Consider the following 19,425-nt stretch of genomic DNA (forward strand, 5'->3'; position numbering starts at 1 on the left):
GCAAGAGCCAGAAATCTTACTCTGCAGTTATAGGTTTGTTCTCTTTCCATGCAGACATAGCCAGAACTGAGCAATTAATATCTTTTTCTCCATACCCAGATTCAGCCAGGAGATGTCTTTCTTTCCTGGAAAATGGCACAACCTGATAACAGGTAACCTGGTAACAGATGAAGCAAAACACCCTAGGAAATAAGCAGGAATTCACTACGCTATATGAATATTTATTTTTTCTGTTCAAACACAATGATCAAAAACTAACATTTTAACCTCTGGAGATTTCTGGATGTGCAAATCAGTTGCTAAATAGCAGTGTTGGGAAACTATTAATAAAAACCTAGTTTGCTCCGCTAGTAAAAAAAACAAACAAACAAACAAAAAAAAAAACCACTGAGATTTCTTATCTCCAATTTGAAGTATGTCCCAAGTGAATACATTCATCACTGCAGAGTTTTTTGTCCTAATACATCAGTTAATAGCAGGAGGACTGGAGCCAGATGCAGCTACAGTCTGTACACAGAAGAAGCTGCAGAGCTGTGTGTCTGTATCATGCCACCTGCAGGCAGCAGATGGGGAGGAAGGAAAGGTGGATAATTTGTACCTGGAATAACTACGGACTTTAGGACAGTTCACAGAAAGTACAGTATTTAGAAAAGAAAGAAAACCTGTATTAAAGCTAAGTAAGGCACTATAGTGGTGAATAACATTGATGAGCCCTTCCAGCATGAGAAGCTGTGCTGAACCAGCATGGGGAGATGCTGAGGCCAAGTTGCCATGACCAGGAGTGAACATGAGAGCTCACGTTTCAGAAAATGACTCAAGCACAAGCACTGCCTTGCTCCCGGTGCTCTGTGGGGCATGGCATATTAGTGCTACTGCCTAAGAACTGCTGCAGCCATGCAATCAGCTATGTGCCAACTCACTACCACAGGGGGGTGATTTTTTAGGATTTACTGCCTGTCTGAAGATAGAGATTGCCATCTGGATCTCAGTGAGTAGTACTTCTGGGCAAATCCCTCTAGTGCTGGTGGGAACCAAGCCATGAAAAAAATGAATGCCTTCTTATTTCTCTTTCTTGAGGTGGTGACACCCAGCTAAAACACAGGAAAGAAGGATTTAAGCGAAATGACAAGCTGATGGCACTTATCTAACCTATTACTTTTAAACACACCAGGTTAATCTCCTTGATTGGAAACCTTTGGGATTCACTTCCTAGAGAGCTCCCAGTGGCAATCATTAGAAAAGTAAAAACTACACCTAAATCTTCTCTTCTGAAAGTCTACATGAAGGAGGATCATGCCCTAAAATTTGCACGTCAGACCGCTGTATAAAAGAGTGAACAAGGTAAACTGTTATGTTTTGTGTATCGTTTCTTTTCAGCAAGGATTATTTTCCTTTTACAAAAGGTTGAGTCTATGTAGAAACAACAAAAGCAGGATCTGTCTTAAAGAAAATCTAATGAAATTTGAACAAAACTTCCAGCCAGTTACAGCAAGAAAAGTAGCCTTATTACATGAGGAATAGATTCTTTTTATGTCCCTATCAAATCTGAAATATATTTTGAAAAGTCTTTTTTAAATGGCTGTTTGGAGGAAAAATCATGACTGTACATCAAATGAATCAAATGAATTAGTGCAGACATTTCTAAGCACTAATAAACTAAGTCATGGATGGCTTAGGTTTCATGGTTGCCTCAATGCTAAACAATACATGTTTCAAATATGCTGCATGCTTATTTCAACACATGAAGCACTTGCTGTTGAGATTTCAAATTAATATGTAATAAACCCAGTAGTTTCTACCTCCTTATTCTGTCTTTCCTTTCTACATTGCATCTTCAATATGAATTATTTTCACCTTGCTTGCCTTTTTTAGAGTAGAAATTTCTGTGCTTAATCTTTGAATGCAAAGTGTTATGGGGATTAATATCCTATTTCAAAATTGTTTAGAGTAAATATTATATTTGTTAAATATTAAAATTATTAGCAAATTATTAAAATATAAGTTAACTAGATTAGACATTGAAAATGATTTAGAAGCCTGTGTATGTTAATTTTTGTTTTCTCTGTGAATCTTCAGCTGGGATCAAGTTTTAAATCTCCAGTATCTGTGACAAACCCAAATATTTGACTTCCATTCCTTGTTTCCACTGCAGAGGTATTCCTAAAACCTTTATAATAATAGCATTATGGTCACATCATAAATAATCTTAAAATAAATAAATAATCTTTAAATCATAAATAAATTTTAATCATAAATAATCTTTAAGCTTTGAATGAAAATATTTGTAAAAGCAACTCACAATGCCTAAAAATAGAGCATGTTTTCTAGGGATAAACTCCTTTGAGCAACATGATTTTTCATATCTGGTGAAGTGCTGACTATTTTTCAGCCATGTAGATGTTCTGCACATAGAAGATGTTTTACTTTTATGTTAGTAATTGTGTATCTGGAACCACACATTCCCTTTATGTACAAAGAAGAAAAGCACTTCCTCTTTCTATCTCAACCACCACTTATCTCCCTGGGTCATATTAAAAAACAAATGGAGTCAATCTTGCCTCCGATGAGAGGAAATGTAGTGGTGACAAATGCATATCCATTGACTTTCTGTTGCTGTTCTGGAGTGGAGACAAACTGAATGACAATCTAAATGTGTTGTAACAATGCACTGAGAAAATAAAAGCAGCTGACACGTCACCCACAAAAAAAAAAAAGTGTGTTCAGTAGACTGGATAGGTTTTAAATGCTTCCTGGTGTAGTAGTTAGGAATTGTAGTAAGTTATTTTTCAGACAGCTGGGTTACATTTATGACATGGTCATATGATACCTGCTGCACATAAAGATGTGTTTGAAAGTAATGCCAGGCAATCAAATACCTGCAAATCTAGCAGCATAGCAAGATTTCAGATTTATCTAATCTAAAATATGTAATTCTATGGAGACTCTTTTAGGAAGATATTTTCAAATTTTTAAGATATAAGGGACACCTTTCTCTCCCATTGAACAGAGTGTTAATAGTATTACTTGTGGTAAAAAGTTAAAAACTACTTTGGCATATGCTATCATGTGGTCTTAAAGCAAAAGTGAACTTGAACTTGACACAGCTTTCTGATGATACTGAAATGTCCCTTTATACGTTCTTGATCTCTCTTTCACCCACTGCACCTGATTTTGAAGTCATAAAGTTTATCTGAAATATAAGCATATGCATTTTTTATTGACCAACGTATTAGGAAAGATTCAGGAGATAAGCTACAAATGGAGAGTTGACTGCATTCAGCAATTTTATAAATAATACAGATATATAACAAGTGGGAATCCCTTAATTTACATTGGAATTTATTTTTCATGAATTAAGTCCTATAGCACACAAATGTTAGTTCTGTATAGACAATTAAATTGTCTACATTGCCTAAATTGAAGAATCAAAGAGAAACATTCAACCACCTTGATAATCACAGGTTAATGGTATGGAAAACTCAAAATCTATGGACTCCCTTTTAGGTTTCAGTTTTGTTAGAGACTCTTTTCTTATTCTACCCTATCCATAGTCTTGGCCTCTGTCCAAGGGTCCTGTTTTCCTTCTCACTTCTTTCTCTTTGTTGGTTGCAGCATGTTTTGAGTATTTATGCCTTTCCTTTGCTGTAGGGATGTTAAGAAATGTGCATTTTTCTGGACAGAGATGACAGCTGTAGCTAGCTGTACACAGAAAGATACTAAGGATTTGGGATTTCAGTAACTGCAGACAGAAGTTAGAAGAGGGTGAGAAAAGAAGATGTGAAAGATATGAAAAGAATACTGAGGGGACAGAGCAGTATCCTTCAGCACCATGACTCAGAAGATGTCTAAGGAAATTCTGATCTTTCCAGGTGTGGCAGGTAGAAGGTGATTTAATGCGTGGAACATTGCAATAAGACTTTCATCTTGTATACACTGGTCTTAAATGCTTATATCCTTACCACTTCCCCTTAACTCAGCAAAGGAATCTTCCTATTCCTCCATAAGACAGCAAGCAGAGCTTTTGGACCCAGTCATGAGATGTATTTCAAAGGTTATATGCATAAGGTTGATTGAAAGCTGACTGGCTTCTAGCATCTTGTTTAGCCAGCTCTGTATTTTAATAGTCTAGCCAGCTCTCTATTTTAATTTTTCTGCATTTGTATGCTGGATACCAAAATATTTTACATATCCAGTTTCAGGTGGGTTAGAAGGAAATAGGTAATGCTCTATGCCTTTTTCTAGATTTGACTTAAATGATTCATTATGCTCTCACAAGTCCTGTGATCATAGTATAGCTGAAAAAATAGGCAGTTTTTTTTTTCTACACTAACAACAAACATTGAGTCTATTAGATTAGAACATACAAGAAAAGTACAGACGGCATCAACACTTTCTCCATGCTGAATTTTTAATGTTGCCAGAAATAAAAAATAAGAAGTATCAGCTCTACTAGCTGCCTTCCCCTGGCTCTAGTGAGCAATATTGACATTATTCTGGATGTAAGTTCTTATTTCAGTAATGAAACAGTGTAAAGTTACACATTGTAAGGGAAAAATGTATGTACAATGGAAGGTGTCTATTCCTCAAGCATACCCGTCTCATCTCCATTAAAGAAGTTATACACTGTAATGACAGTCTTGATCAGCCTCAAGCAGTGACAATATAGAGCACCAGCAAAATGGGTTTAACAGATTCGTCTGATTGTGATGCAGTACCCTACAAGCTGGCAAGAAGGTAAAATGTTTAAACTAAAAGGGAAGAAAAGCTCATAAAATTAATCTGCATATATTAACTTAAAGTTTCAGAAAAGAGATGGGATTCCCAATTAGTGTAGGTGTAAACCACCATGGTTGTATAGAATCCATTAAAACTCTAGCAAAACTACATTGCACAGTTAAGATTTGCAAAGACATCTACTCCTCTAGTTCTCATTGAAGCAAAAAATATGCCCTCAAAATTTGGTCTTTGGGCTTTTAAACCTAAATTCTGTCTAGAAAGGCAATAGCTTCTATATAAAAGTGGATTCTGTATAAAGCAGTGGCAAAGCAATCTTTTTAAAAATGAAAATTGCAAACTGAAAATACATTAGCTTTTAGTGTTTCCTGTAATTTAGTGATTCAAAGGACAGTGACTTTTTTTTTTTTTTTTGCATTGGAGGAACAAAAGGATTATTTCTATCAAGATTAAAAGAAATTTATTTTTATTATCATTTCCATGACAAGCACATTTAGCACACCTTTTCATGATCTTGCCTACAGTCTTTGAAAGTCACACGGAGAGGAGGAGATAATACAGACTTATACATGCATGCACATGCACAGTGTCTATCAAGCCTCCCTGCTGTGTGTGTTAATATAGTGCTGGTTTCTTTATTTGCCAGTTGTCATTAATGGTCTAAATGCATGTGCTATCTTGAGAAGTACTTTGATCCCTCTGTGCTTTTGTTAAACTACTGCTTCTTTCTCAACCCTGTAAAATAAGTGATGCAAGTAGTCAAGGGACTGATTTGCTTCCCACCCCCACAAAACAGTCTTTGGATTTTCCAGCATAGTGTTTCATTTGCATGAGGAACTGTCATTTTAGAAGATAATTGGAAAAAATTGTATTTAAAACCAATCCAACAAAGCAGACATTCTGCACTTGTAAATCTCATTAGAGGTGCTCCAGGCTGTGTCATGATGGCCTGGAAATCACAGATATGCAGCTGTAACTCCAGATGAGGAGAAAATAATATAAAGATATATTTTATTTGCCTTTACATATGAATATCAAAGAGCAGAACTTAGTTGTCTGCTTTTTAAATGCAGTTTTGTTAGTGAAAGTCAGCTGAGGCTATCAAGGAAATAACTGCAATTTCTTTTCAGTCACTAGCAATTATTGTTATTATTTTCCTTTCTCTTGTTCTACCTTCCTTGACCTGTAGAGCTCAGAACAGCTTTCAAAAATCATGAATGATGTCTAGTAAGTAGATAAAAGTTTAGCAACAGGGGACTGAAATTAAGGGACTTGCTGAGGATAGCACTGCAAGCAAGATCTGAAAGTGGAACTCAAGATTCTGGGATATCTGATCTTCTGTTTTAATCTGTCCAAAACTAAGTGCTGTTTTCAAGAACAGACTTTATAGGCCCATTCAATGGTCTTTTGATAGAATAAGACAATCTCTAAATGCAGTTTTTGCTGTGATTTCATCATGATTCTCACATGTGGTAAGGTTCAGTCTTGACCATATCAAAATTATACATTAAGTCTAAGCTGTTTGTCAAAGATCTTTTCTATTCAAGGAAAATGTTTCCAGAAAGTGCCTCCTCCTAGACCAAGATGAATGTCTGTGCTATTGTATTGGCTCACCCTGCCTGAGAGCACCTGTCTCGTCTGAATGCAGTCTGGACTGTGGACCTGCAGACCAGAGGTTAGGTGAGGGCACTCCTGTCCTGAATGAGAATTTGTTATAGACATCATTTCAGATATTTCTAATACTCTGTGTTCTCCACAGAAACAGTTTCTGTTCAGCACTCAGGAAGAAGGGTACTAGGTTATGAACAATTCAAATTACTGCAGGAGCTATGTTTGACTCAAGTACAAAATTAATTTTATTATGTTAAGGATCAGAACTGGCACAGCAAAACTGAATCCCTCCAATAGAAGACTAAGAGAGGCCCCCAGTGATTAAGAGGGAGGGCAGTTTTTTTAATGTCAATGGCTTTCCAGCTGGGAAAGTCTTCTGACTGTATGCAGCAGCATGGTTTACTGCATTACATTATTCATAATTAATTAATTATCTGCAAGTACTATGATACAAAAAGCCAATAGTATCCCAGATAAAACGGTGGAGCAAGGTAGGTAAGTGTGTAGTGGACTAAAGCTATGTGAAGATTTCGCTTGGAGAGGCTTTCTGATTATAGCAAATTGTTTTGAAGGTTTATGAGGACATATATTTACCTACAGTACTTCAGCCTTTCCATCAATGGCACCCTGTTAACTGATCCTTCTTTACCATTATATTTTCAAAAGGTGCATTCTCCATATACTACCATGGCTTTTCAATTTATGCTGCAAAATCAAGTTTATTTATTTATTTATTTTTTAAACTTTATTTGAATGTAAGCTTAGGAGGTTTAGAATCCAAGAATTAATCTTAAGGAAAAAGCTCTCTAGCAGGAGATCAATATCACGCTCTCTATCTTGCTTTGGATCTTTGCACTTAAACTTGGATCTTGCTGGACCCACGATCCACACAAAAATGTACTTCTAATTTCCTTTAAAACCACTGGACATGACAGTTTTTAGTACCATTTGAGAACCTGTCCTGTAGTACGATATAACACTTGCTGTCCATTTGCTGAATGCAAGCCAACATTTTTCCTGTAATTTTCTGTGGCTCAATATGCTGTTAGTACAACTGCTTTCATGGTTTGCCATGCCAAAGGCAGTGACCCCTTCACTTCATATTAGAAATCTGCAGAGAAGACATTTGACTATGGACCCAGGGGTGGCATGTTTTTTCTAGCGAGAATGTTGTTTTCTAGGCAGACAAAAGTACCTGATACTGGGTCTTGCTGAAGCAGATCTGTAAAGCAGAAAAATATCCAAGAGAGGGAGAATGTGGCCACAAACCTAGGAAATCTGCATTTCTATTTAAAACACCACAGTGCTGGAAGTTAGCCTGCATTTTATACTTGGCTGGTTGGCATCCATAGGAATCATCTCACTTCATAACAAATCTGAAAACCTGGAGGTTTTTTTTTTTTTTTTTTTTTTTTTAACTCAAATCACTAAATTGTCTTATTTCTGAACAAAATATTTATCCTCCAGGTCTCCTGTTTTGAAATTACATTAGCTCAGAGTATCCCCATTTAGTTGAAACTGTCCCATAAAAACACAATAGGGTCTGACAAACTTGCTTTTATTACCTGTGCATGACATAAGTTTAGTTACTACTAACACAGGTTACTTTAGACCTATGATACAAAAAAACGTGTTTAACAGACTTGATGATGCAAAAAACTTGTGTTTAACTATGCAAGGAGGTATCAGCTTCGATTTTCCAGACTGGAATGTACATTCAAGACAAGGGGACAGTGTGACTTTAATTGTTGATGTTGAATGTTGAATCTTGTGCTGGTTAGGGCAAGAACAACCCTGTAAGCTGCCACAAGAGAGGTCTTTGTTTAAAGAAGATTTCAGGTGTCATGAGTGTCACTGCGCATCTCCCACTGAGCCCTTTGAGATGATTACAGCCATCAGAGTCTGAGCCCTGGTTTGCCTTCCTCTTTTCCTCCACCTACTCAGCTGTCTCTCCCCCTCCTTTTGTTCATCAGTAACAGCTTGAAAGTTTTCTAAAGGTAAGAGGCTGGCTCCAGTTGCATGGAGTGTGTGAAATAACAAAGAAACTCCTCTGTATCTAATTCAGCCTGATATGATTCACGCTGCTCTGTTTAGAAATAGCTATAAGTGAGCACTGCAGTGTTGAGTTCTGTTTTAGGAGGCCTGGGTTTTACTTTATAAATCCTAGCTACATATCCTTCTCCTTTTTACCCAAGTATGTTGGTTTACTCTCTTGTGTTATTCGAAACCTGGGCACAAAAAAGTGTGACTCAAATATCTGAAAATACATTTTTTTATTATCACTTACATACTAAATTTTTCATTCATGACTATCATCTTCTTAAGTACAACCGATTCATAATAGAAAAGTTGTTTTATGGTACATACTGTGTATAACTTAGCATTGTGCTCTAAGAGTGGACTCCTAAGTATACAGCATTTCTTTTCTGCTTTGTGATTCTCAGGTCAACAAAGATGTATACAAAGTGTTGCATATGTTTTCACTATATATATATATATTTTTGACATATTTCTTGAGACAACAGGGACTTGACAAAACCTCATGTGTCTTTATGGTATGTCAGCTAGTAAATATTTTTCAATCATTAATTAATTACTGAGAGTAAATCGTTACCATAGGATGGTAGAACATTTCTCAGTTCTCTGTCTAGCAGCATAGTTACATTTGGTACAAACTTTGTCTTTATATTTGCTTGTTAAAAATATCAAATTATGACACGTTTAAACAATTATGACTTTTAGCTTTAATAACAAATTATGCACTTTCCAAAAAAAAAAAAAAGTTTAATCTATCCTTTAAGTAGCCTTTATTCTCCATTTTAATTGCTTTTTAAGGTAACATTTTACAGTATTCTAGAGAAATGTGATACATTCATTTGAAATGAGTTCATTGCTTCTAAGTAGTGGCAGTGAGTCATCTGTGATTGCTCACATCTCTGCCTTTGTCTGACTTCAAATATTTTTTTCCCTTCAGACCTTCTTTTCAAAACATTGTCCCTTTCTCGGAATGTCCTCTTCTACTGGGTATTGAAAGTCACGTTTCATGGTGTGACCGTATGGTATTTTAAGATGCCTTTAGTGCTACTGGAAGATGATGCTACCACAAGGTAATCAAATCCACTGTGCTCTCTCCATCTCCATAGTGAAACGGGAATTCCTCAAGATCTTAACCTAGGCTCACATTCATAAGCAAGTTTCTCTCACTTCCTCTTTGCTTCAGGAAGGAACACAGCATATGACCAGAGCAGGTGTAACTCTAATGTTCAGGGAAGTCTTTGGAGGAAAAGGATGGTTAAGAGACTATGAATGTCATTACAGAAGTCCTTGATTCAGAAGTGAGTAACAGGTGTCCTAAATACACAGGTTCAGAAGCTATGGGAGTAAAAGATGCAGCTCTTCCGAGCAATGCTGATTACGAATAACTCCCCACATGGGGATGAAGCCTAAACAGTTCAAGCAGTCCTTCATTGGATTGCCCTGCCCAGAAGTAAGGCAGGAGAAAAACATTGTTTTTCAGAAGAATGTGAAGTAGCAAGGTTTTCCCCAGAGAAAGGAATTGTGAATAATCCCTATTTGCCACAAACAGGTAATTAATACCAGAGGGAACTGACCCTGGGGTTTGAAAACCTTCCTGTACTTTTGATTTCACAAAACCCACGTACTGCCCCCCCCCCCCTTTTTTTTTTGACGTAGGAAAAATAAAATTCCAAAACAGAAATTATCTTAAATGAGGAAGAGAAACTTCAATCTGAAAATGTCCACATGGGTTGTTTTGACCACATAAATGCTTTTCCTCAACTTTTATTAAATTGGAAGAAACATTGATTTTTCTTTCACAAGATGTTTTAAGCTTTATGTACAGTGTTTCACAGTGTCTAGACATCTTTGTTGTTTATTTGTTTATTCTGTTAGTCTAGATTTTTTTTCCTGGGAAATCTTTCATTACTAATTTCATTTTTCTTATCCACACTCTTCTTTTACTGTTCCTCCTTCTGTCCATGTTCTTCTTCTCAGTCAATGGGTCCTCACATTCCAGAAATATTTGCAAGTATTTTGAAATTGTGATGGTGCTCTGGTGTAGTTTATTTTACATGAAAAAGTTAATGTATTTGCTTCAGGAAAACAGTCTAAGCTTAAAAAGTGGTTATAATTTTACAAAGCGTTTCTATTGGAGCAAATTTTTCTTGAACAATCTGAGCCTTTTCAGGCTGTCATTTAACAGAAGACTGTAAGACTTAGACTGTGTGTTCATATTGGCATAAGACAGCATTCTTACTCATTGCCCATAGTTTCATATGCAATATAATCACACATGAATATATTAATTATACTGTTCCTGTGAATGTTGTTATAATGTTAACTTGCAGTGTTGAATTGAGAGCAAATAATGAGGTCAGAGGAACTAATAGCCAAGCTATTTTTGATGTGGGCTGGCAAACTGGTTTTCTTTTAGTATTTCCTAATAGACTTTTCCTGTAAAATATCTAGTTTCTAATATATAGTTATGTGTCAGTGTCTTTGTTAGAAATTACGTATTAGCAAAAGGATCAGGAACTTAAATTTTTTTTTGCAATAAAGCTGGATCAGTCAGAAAACAAAAGGACAGGGGGAACTGAAACTGCTTTCAAGTTTCTTTTCCAAATTTACTCTTCTACAAATGGAACATTTGTTTTATAACAGTAGGGTAAGAGGTTCAAAGCAATATGTACTGAAAATCATAGCAATACTACATAAATCCTCACTGAGGACACAGGCTAATGGACCAGATAATACCAATGGCCTAATCTGAAGCCTCGGATGTCAATGAGGTCTTGCCATTGACTTCAGTGAGCTAGGAATCAAGTCTGCAAGGAAGGCATTTCTTTTGCCATTTCCTCATGGCTTAAAACAGGACATTTTGATGTGAAACATTTAGGCACATAAAATTCTAAATTTCACCTGCTTCTTCCATTCCTCCTAAGCAGACCCACACCCAGCCTGAGCAGGTGGTCATGTGCCTCCTAAAGTGCACGTGCAGTGTGGACTCAGGGGCTGCACTGCAGCTATGGACTCAAGTGCCAAGGTGCACAGCTGACCTTGGTAACGTGAATCAAATGAGAGGCTGCTAGATGGGGAATTTGGATGATAATTTTGTGTTGCAAGGGTGCACATTGGAGTTATTTCATGAGAAACCAATGCTGCCTTCTGATCTGAATACTGTATCAATAAACAGTCAAATAGTAGAGAGCTGGGGGGTAAGGACTGGGGACTCAATATAAGGGCATGGACCTGTTGTAATGAGCCAGAAGAGGGCCACGAGGCTGATCAGAGGGCTGGAGCACCTCTCCTATGAAGACAGGCTGAAGGAGTTTTGGTTGAGAAGGCTGGAGGGACACCTTACTGCGGCTTTCCAGTACCTAAAGGGGGCCTACAGGAAAGCTGGGGAGGGACTCTTTGTCAGGGGGTGTAGCAGTGGGACAAGGAGTAATGGCTTTAAACTAAAAAAAAAAGGTAGAATTAGATTAGATGTTAGGAATAATTTTTTTACTCAGAGGGTGGTGAGGCACTGGAACAGGTTGCCCAGAGAAGCTGTGGATGCCCCATCGCTGAAAGTGTTCAAGGCCAGGCTATACTGGACTTTCAGCAACATGGTCTAGTGGAAGGTGTCCCTAGCATGGATGGAATCTATACATGTTGACTCCCTGGACACACTGGGGAGGTAGAAATGTCTAGTAATTTATTTGAAAAAAAAAAAAAAAGAGGAATACTTAGAAGTTGGAGAAGGTACTTTACTTCTGAGAAAAAGGTTGGGCTAGTTGACAACACAGCTTCTGTTATCCAGTACTATACTACTGAACCTCTCGACCTTTTCTCTCTCATGTTCTAGCTTTGCCTCCATCTCCTAATTATGCAGGAGGGAGAGGCTATCTTTCTTTGTAGAACCAAAAATAAAATTAAATACAGATTAGCATAAAGTTATTTATCTTTTCCCTTTTCCTTTTCTTCCCCTGACTTTAAACTGCAAGCAGTGTTCAAATGCTTTAAATATATTTATCTGAGTAAAACTGTGTAGCAAAGTACTTACCAGCTGAGCATGCACTTACCTCATGCTGTACATTCCTCAAACATGGCAGGTTACCAGCTACCCTTTAATAACACGTATCTATCAGATGGACAACACAACAGATACATGGAACTGAATGGAGGAAAAAAGACTTCTCTGAGAGTTAGAGTCCTCTTTGCAAGCTTTTAAACTACCATGTCACCTCTCAGTTAAAAGCTGTTAAACATATCCATCCAAAGATTGAGATGACTGCAACCTTTTAAACAAGTGTGAGATTTTGTGGTGGAGGTAACAGAGTCCTTTGCATGTACTTTTCAGTCAACTGAACTTACCCTGCAGACATCCTTCACATTGTCAGAACTTTGTTGTATAACCCTGGCACCCTCTATTCCATCTGTTTTCCTTTGAATAGCCTCTCCCACCACCTTTATCACCACACTATTTGGGTACCATTCGTTAGTGCATTAAGCATCCTAAGCATCATCTGTCATGTTTGTACTCTGGTCCTCTCCATAGGGGGCGTAATGTGCTCAGTAAGGTGCTTTGTTCTGATAGGCTTTTTGTTGGGATAGATTTTTACATGTACATAAAAACAGAATAAAATCTGCCTTGACTTTAGAGCAGAAGATGAGGATGTCAGGGATGTTCTGGATTCCCAGTTCATGGGAGAGTTTACTCCACAGATTGGACCAGTCCCTGGGAAAGTTGTGTTTTCCTTCCTGCACTTCCAGAAGGTACAGCTGGGCCTTTCCAGATCTCAGAAGCTATTTTAGATATCTGGACCCTGACCATAAGTCACTTCCAGGAAAATACTCAAGACCTTGAATTAGATTTGGGTGCTTTTGAAATCTTCCAGCAAGGTAGAAGAGGACAGCATTGCAGTGTTCCCAGTAGCTTTTCTTACTGAAGAGGCAGTTGTCCTTAATCTTGTGCTTTCTGCCTCAGATGAGAGCTACAGCTGAGTTCACCAATCTGTCAGGACACTTTTTAACGCTGCCTCAACAACAGACTTTATCTCTGCCTATAGGCTCTCACCTTCCTTTCTGGGAAAACATCATACACTGATTTAATTCCTTCTCAGAAACCTTCAGAATTTTTAAAAAACTTGTCTCAGGTCTTTCATAAAGCTGTTGGCCATCTTTGATTCCTGAAAATGGTTTCATTAGTCATTTCATTTTGGTTTGAGAGAAGAACTTCAGAAACTTTTGAAATTAAAAAAAAAATAAAAAATGGATGGGAGAGGCAGACAGTCCTCTGACACAATTCCATTTGTGAAATTTACAGGGTGTTTCTATATGTGCTGTGTTTTGTTTTGCTTATCTCTAGCATAGACACATATGCAGATAGCTGAAGTCAAGTCAGTCCCCAGACCCTGCATTTATTATCAAGAATTTCTGTGAACTGCAAAAAACAGCTAGTGCATGAACTTACACAAGTTCGCTCTTGAACGGTGTTTCTGTGGCTAAACTGAGGGTTGTACTGTTTCCTGCAGTTGTCTGACACTAAAGCACCTGCTGTAACGAATAGCTCTGAAGTAGCGCAATTGATTTCAGTGTGAAGAAGTAATGGGTGAATGAATTAGGTAATAAAATAAAAGTGTTTGTCCAGAGGTGAGGTGAAGCATGGAATTTAAAAACCTACAAGGAATTTGCAAGGCTTGCTGTAAAACTCATGATGCTAGATGGGAGCTCAGTGCAGCACATTCTGTTACTGTTTTCAAAAAAGCAGAAGAGTCTTGCAGAATTAATGTGGAGGCTCTTGCTACACCTAGAATTAATTCTGACTCTCTGCTGAGTTATAAGTAATGTAGCACTAAGTTCTAGCCTTATCTCTGCTCAGTTGTACAGGTTTCTCTAAGTATGTGATTCTTAAACCCATTTAATGAAACCCGGCAATACACTCAGGGTGGTTTTGGCCTCCGTTTTTAATTAAACTGATAAATTGGGGAATATAGATAAGGTCTTTGTTGCAGTTAGTGGTATGTAATTTCTATATGCATGCTGATCCCAGCTTCATGACGGGGCTTTTGCTAACTTTAATTATTTTGGTCATTTTTCCCTTTAAATAAACAAGGACAGATAGTAAGGTCATGTCAGAGCTGTAATGTTCAGAAATCTTACACCAACCTTTTTGCTCTGTTAGCTCATTCTCATCTTCTCTACAGTTTAATTTTATTGTAGCTGATGTGCCAGTGTATAGCTGTGTGAAAAGGATTTTTGTTTTCTTATGTGTCCGATAAAATCTCCTTAACAGACAAAGCAGAGGTTTCCAGACTCTAGTTGAGAGATCATATCTAATCATTTCCTTAGAAACCAGTGTCTCACAGGTGCTAATAGGAAGAGCAGTAGCTCCTTAAGCTTGTTTCTGTAAAGTCTCTCTAGGCCACAAAATATGGATAGTGGCCTGCAGAAGTTATAGAAAACATCAATAGATGTAAAGGCTCTGCGGTGAACAGAGGTTAACTGGGTGGCATCCAGAGGTCTCTTGCAACCTGAATTATTCTACGTGTACTTACCATCTTACTTTGTTCATTTAGGGTTGTTTAGTTGCATATTGGTCTGCAAGACATGATGAAGGTTGTCAAGGTCCATGGAATCAAGAGTTTGGGGGCTTTAAAGCATTATCTTGAATGTTGCCCTGTCTGATACCACTATGAGTCTCCCATTCTGCTTCACTGGGGGTCTGGAGCCACACACATATGAATCCTTACAAAAGTGCATTATTAATATTTTGACTACACAGAACCTCTGCTGGAAGAGAAAGGGTGCTGGGGAAATGTGGTTATTATGACTGACATAGAAACCCTGTGATTTGTTTTTGCAGTGCTATACCATTCTGTTGAATGGGATTTATGAGGGATTTATGATGCACGAAGTGCAAGTTGACGACTATTCTGGAGGATAAGATATGTGATCTGGAAATGTAAAGCTTGGCATAGTGCAGAATCAAAGAACATCTTTTCTGGCAACTGGATTTGGAATTTATCACCACAGACTCCACAAGAAAAGGGTTAGAGGCAAGGAAACTGGTGAGGTTGCAAATTCAGCAAGTGGACTAGTGATCTGTAAAAAGAGACACTTTATCCAGTTAATGATATTGTCTCAGTATCAGATCCTTATCGAGTTATCTACTGAGGAACAGAAGACAAATTTAGGGGGACATCTCCAGTGAACATCTTTACTATAAGAAATGAACTGGAACAGAGATCTCCTTAATATATTTTAAACTCAAGTAGATGTAGTCCATAGATTAAATGAAAATAAGTATAAAGAAAATTCATAAAGGAAGGAGGGACAAAAAATGTGCTGTTTTCCAAGTGCAAAGTTATGGAAATGTAACAGTAGTGTTGGATGTGATGACTGATCAATGCAAATCATGCTCTGCTGACAGTTCACATTGGAACCAAAAAATGTGGAACAGCACGAATAGTAAAGGTTTGAGAGCTGCAGAAGAAAAGCAAAGAAAAATTCAAATGATTTTTCTGGTTTTATGAACAACATAACAGAGAACATCTTGGAGATGAGTGGATGTACAGCTGACTGGTGGGAAACAGAAGGTTTTGATTTTCTGGAGCACTGAACTTTGTGACAGTTTACTGGGAATTGGTGCCATTTGCCCAGAACACACTGTATCTTATGGGTAGGGAGATAATTTTCTCAGCTAGAGACTAGCTTGACTAAGTAAGAAGACAAGTAGCTACATGAACCAAGGGTGTAAGGACAATAAAGGCAGTAACCATTTAAACTCAGTGAGTCATAAATGAAGTGGTTTGATATGGCAAGAATGTGAAGGCAAGACATTTTTCACTAAATATTTACCCATGCTACAAGACTGACTAATGAGCTAGGGGAAATGGTAATTCTCACTGATGAGAAAAAATTTGGTTTAACTGGCAGTATTGAAGCCTAGTGGGAAGATCTGTATGAGGAGAATGTTAAAATCTCTATCTGTAGCCTGTTTAGGAAGTATAGAGTGAAAAAATAAATTTTATATTAAAGATACCATTGATAACTCAGGACTACAACATCTCGAATGCATATGAATCAATGTACTAACTCAAATGCTCAGGAGATCATAGAGCTGCACCAGAGGATTTCATGAATGCCTATGTGCACACTCGGTTTGGTAATGTATAGAACAAACAACTGTACGCCAAAGGACCCTAGCCTGGGAGCTGTAGACAGATAGTGAAAGACACAGCTGCAAAATGTCATTGGATTTCTAAAAATAAAAATTAAAAAAAAAGATTTTTTTCTGATAAAAAGGTGTCTATCCTCCTGTACTTTGAATGCATTGATTCACTCTGTACTTTCAAGTTGTCATGAACTCAAACCTTTCAAAGACAGAATGTTGCAAATGTTAAATATTTTTTTTTCTCAAGCCATAGTTTTTGCCATAAACTTCTCATTAATACTCAGTGGTTAGATGTTGCAAGTTAGGCATGTCCACCAAAGACTATGACCTGCACAAAAACAAATATTTTTGCCTTCTCAGGAAAAATTAATAACTCCATTAAAGACAAGAGCTAAAAAACGCTCTATGAAGTATCTGTTTTCTGCTGGCTTATAGGACAATAGTCCAGAAAATGCATCAGAATTCTGGGGAAAATGAGCCTAGCACACCATGAGTGCCAGCAGAGGGGCATGCCCTTTTGGTTCTCTGCCAACCTGTATAAACTGATGGAGCTTGGTATCCATCAGGAAGGAGCAATCTGCTTCTACCCTGTCTGTCTTACTAAGACTGAAGCCTCTCCACGCAGTGGAGAACTTACTCCTTTCAGCAGAGCACAATTTCAGTGGATTCCTCCTCTGGCCATGCTCATATTTGTGCATTCGACACTTGAGCTCAACTTGTTTAAAAACAAAATTTTATTAGTTTTTCTGATGTAGAGATTTCAGCATTTTGATAAGCCTTATTCAGTGACATGAACAAATATGTCCAAAGGCAGAAAATTTATTCTCCTGGAAATTAAACCAAAGCAGATTCCACAGAAGGGAAAAAGACATAGATTTATTTATTTATTTATTTATTTTTATCAGAGATATTCATCACTAGATATCTAAAACCTCTGCCATGGCACAGATCCTTCATTAGATGTAGGTGCAGAAGAACTACACATCCTACTCTGTGCAGAGCAATACAGCACAGCAAAAATCAAGATCCAATCCAATGTTCTCTGTTAGCTAAGGTGTAAAATAAAGCAAATAAACATGAAAACCCCTTTGATACTGAATCGTGTGGATTCACAAGACAGATTGTTTCAGTGCTCAAAAAGACAATCTTGAAAGTGTTTTTTGTCGTCTTTTTATTAATATTTTTTCCCCTCCTCTTGTTATCAGCTTGTTAAAATATTGCTAGGCTGAAAGAGAAATCTCAGGACATATGTTAATGGAGGGAAAGGGGATAATAACTTGACATACTTTTTAAAGAGAGAGTCCTTTAATTTTCAGCAAAACTCCATGCTCCAATTTAAACAATTCTCCAGTCTGTCTTCATTTTTACTATGGTATCACAGCCAGAGTTTAAAGAGGGTACATTTCCGTGGTTACAGCAGAAGAGAGACTGTGGAATGACAAACCTGTAAATCTCCTGGCTCCCATTGGAGGTCAGTAGCAACCCAGGGTGTTTGGTCTCTTCCAGGATCAGTCTCCATGTGAATTGCATCAGTTTTTCTGTAACAATGTTAATTCCTTCTGTTGGACCTGAACAAATGGCTTTTCAGTCACAGGACAGCCAAAGTGACAGGAATAGATTAATGTCACACATAGGACAGGTTAGATTTTCATATTGTCACCCAATACAGTCAGGATAAGCAAATTAAAGAACCAGCATTTCTGCCCTCACTTACACACAGAAAACCTCTCTGCTTTCTGCAAATGCTGGCAAAGCTGCACAGTTTGGTCCCAGGCTTGAAAAGAGACCTAAGGTTAAAGGGCTGCTGTCTCAAAACTGTTGTATGTCTTCTGGAGCTGGCTAAATTCTTTCCAGATGAATGGTTTTCCATCAGAAAATTGTGACTGGATGGAACCAAAGTTCTCCAGAGCCTGGTTTTGGTGATGCTAACATATTCCTGGAGGATGCAAGGACACTGCCAGGTTACCTGGTGCTGTCTCTCAGCTCTGAGTCCCCAGAAAGATTCATGGACCACTTCAGAACAAGGGAGGCTGGCACTCCAGGATGCTGAGAGCAAAGCAGGATTTGAGAATTTCACTTTTACCTTTTCTGGAATATGATTATTTGAAGATATCTATCCCATGGAAAATGCTGCTGAGTGCTAGATCTTTCTTGCTTCTGTTGCCCTTTAGGTAATATACAAAATGATGGCATCATCTGGAGTCAGTCAGTTTATGTTCAGTTCAAAGCTGTTTTTTACAGAAAGAGGTGATAATATATTGCTCTTTCTTTTATAAACACATTGCTTTTGTTCTTTCTTGGATGTACTTTTCTCTGAGAACACAGTCAGTTTAATGCTAGAGGGACTAGAAATGAAAGCACAGTGCTGGCATTTCAGACCCACATCTGCAAGGGCAGGAGTTAGGCTTGTTTGGCTCACTAACTAAATGGCATAGATAGCATTAGTTTTTTTGTTGTGTTTTGTTTTTTTTCTTTAGTATTTCAATGGTAATAATAATGTCCCGTACCATAACTTTTACACATTGACAATAACAGGACTCTTGAGGGAGATAAAGCATACATGAAATCAGGAAGGGTGTATATACTGTATCTCCATCTGATCAGAAAGATACCATTGGTACGAGGTGAATTGCAGGTCTGGATACAAAATTGTACTTAGCATGTCACATCAGTTCAACTCCAGTGCCAGCTTCGTTGGCTTCTCTGGAGTTACATCCAGGATAACACTCTTTTTAGTGTTTTTATTGGTTGTAAATTGGCCATTAGGCTTCATCTATAATGCTGAGAAACTAATTTAGAATGCTGAGAAGCCGTAAGGCACTGAGGATATCCTGTCACTCCAATGACTTAGGGAAACTCTTCTTTCATCTGCAGATACCTGAAATCCGTTTAGCTGGATGAGA

General features: G+C 37.6%; 1 long non-coding RNA gene across 4 annotated transcripts in view; it reads left to right on the forward strand.

The window, feature by feature from the left end:
* The first annotated feature begins 579 nt into the window (after window positions 1-579).
* LOC106038773 (uncharacterized) overlaps window positions 580-19,425 on the forward strand; it is a 72,551-nt gene continuing 53,705 nt past the window's right edge. For 2 of the 4 annotated variants that reach the window (XR_007161799.2, XR_010831859.1), the window contains exons 1-3: window positions 580-988; window positions 1,172-1,341; window positions 9,320-9,452. This is a non-coding gene — a long non-coding RNA (uncharacterized lncRNA). Of the gene's footprint in view, window positions 989-1,171; window positions 1,342-8,126; window positions 8,343-9,319; window positions 9,453-15,211; window positions 17,361-19,425 lie in introns of those variants that run through there. The other 2 variants (XR_010831858.1, XR_007161796.2) reach the window with 2 other exon arrangements.

Source organism: Anser cygnoides, chromosome 5 (genome assembly GCF_040182565.1).
Source record: "Anser cygnoides isolate HZ-2024a breed goose chromosome 5, Taihu_goose_T2T_genome, whole genome shotgun sequence".
Lineage (NCBI taxonomy): Eukaryota > Metazoa > Chordata > Aves > Anseriformes > Anatidae > Anser > Anser cygnoides.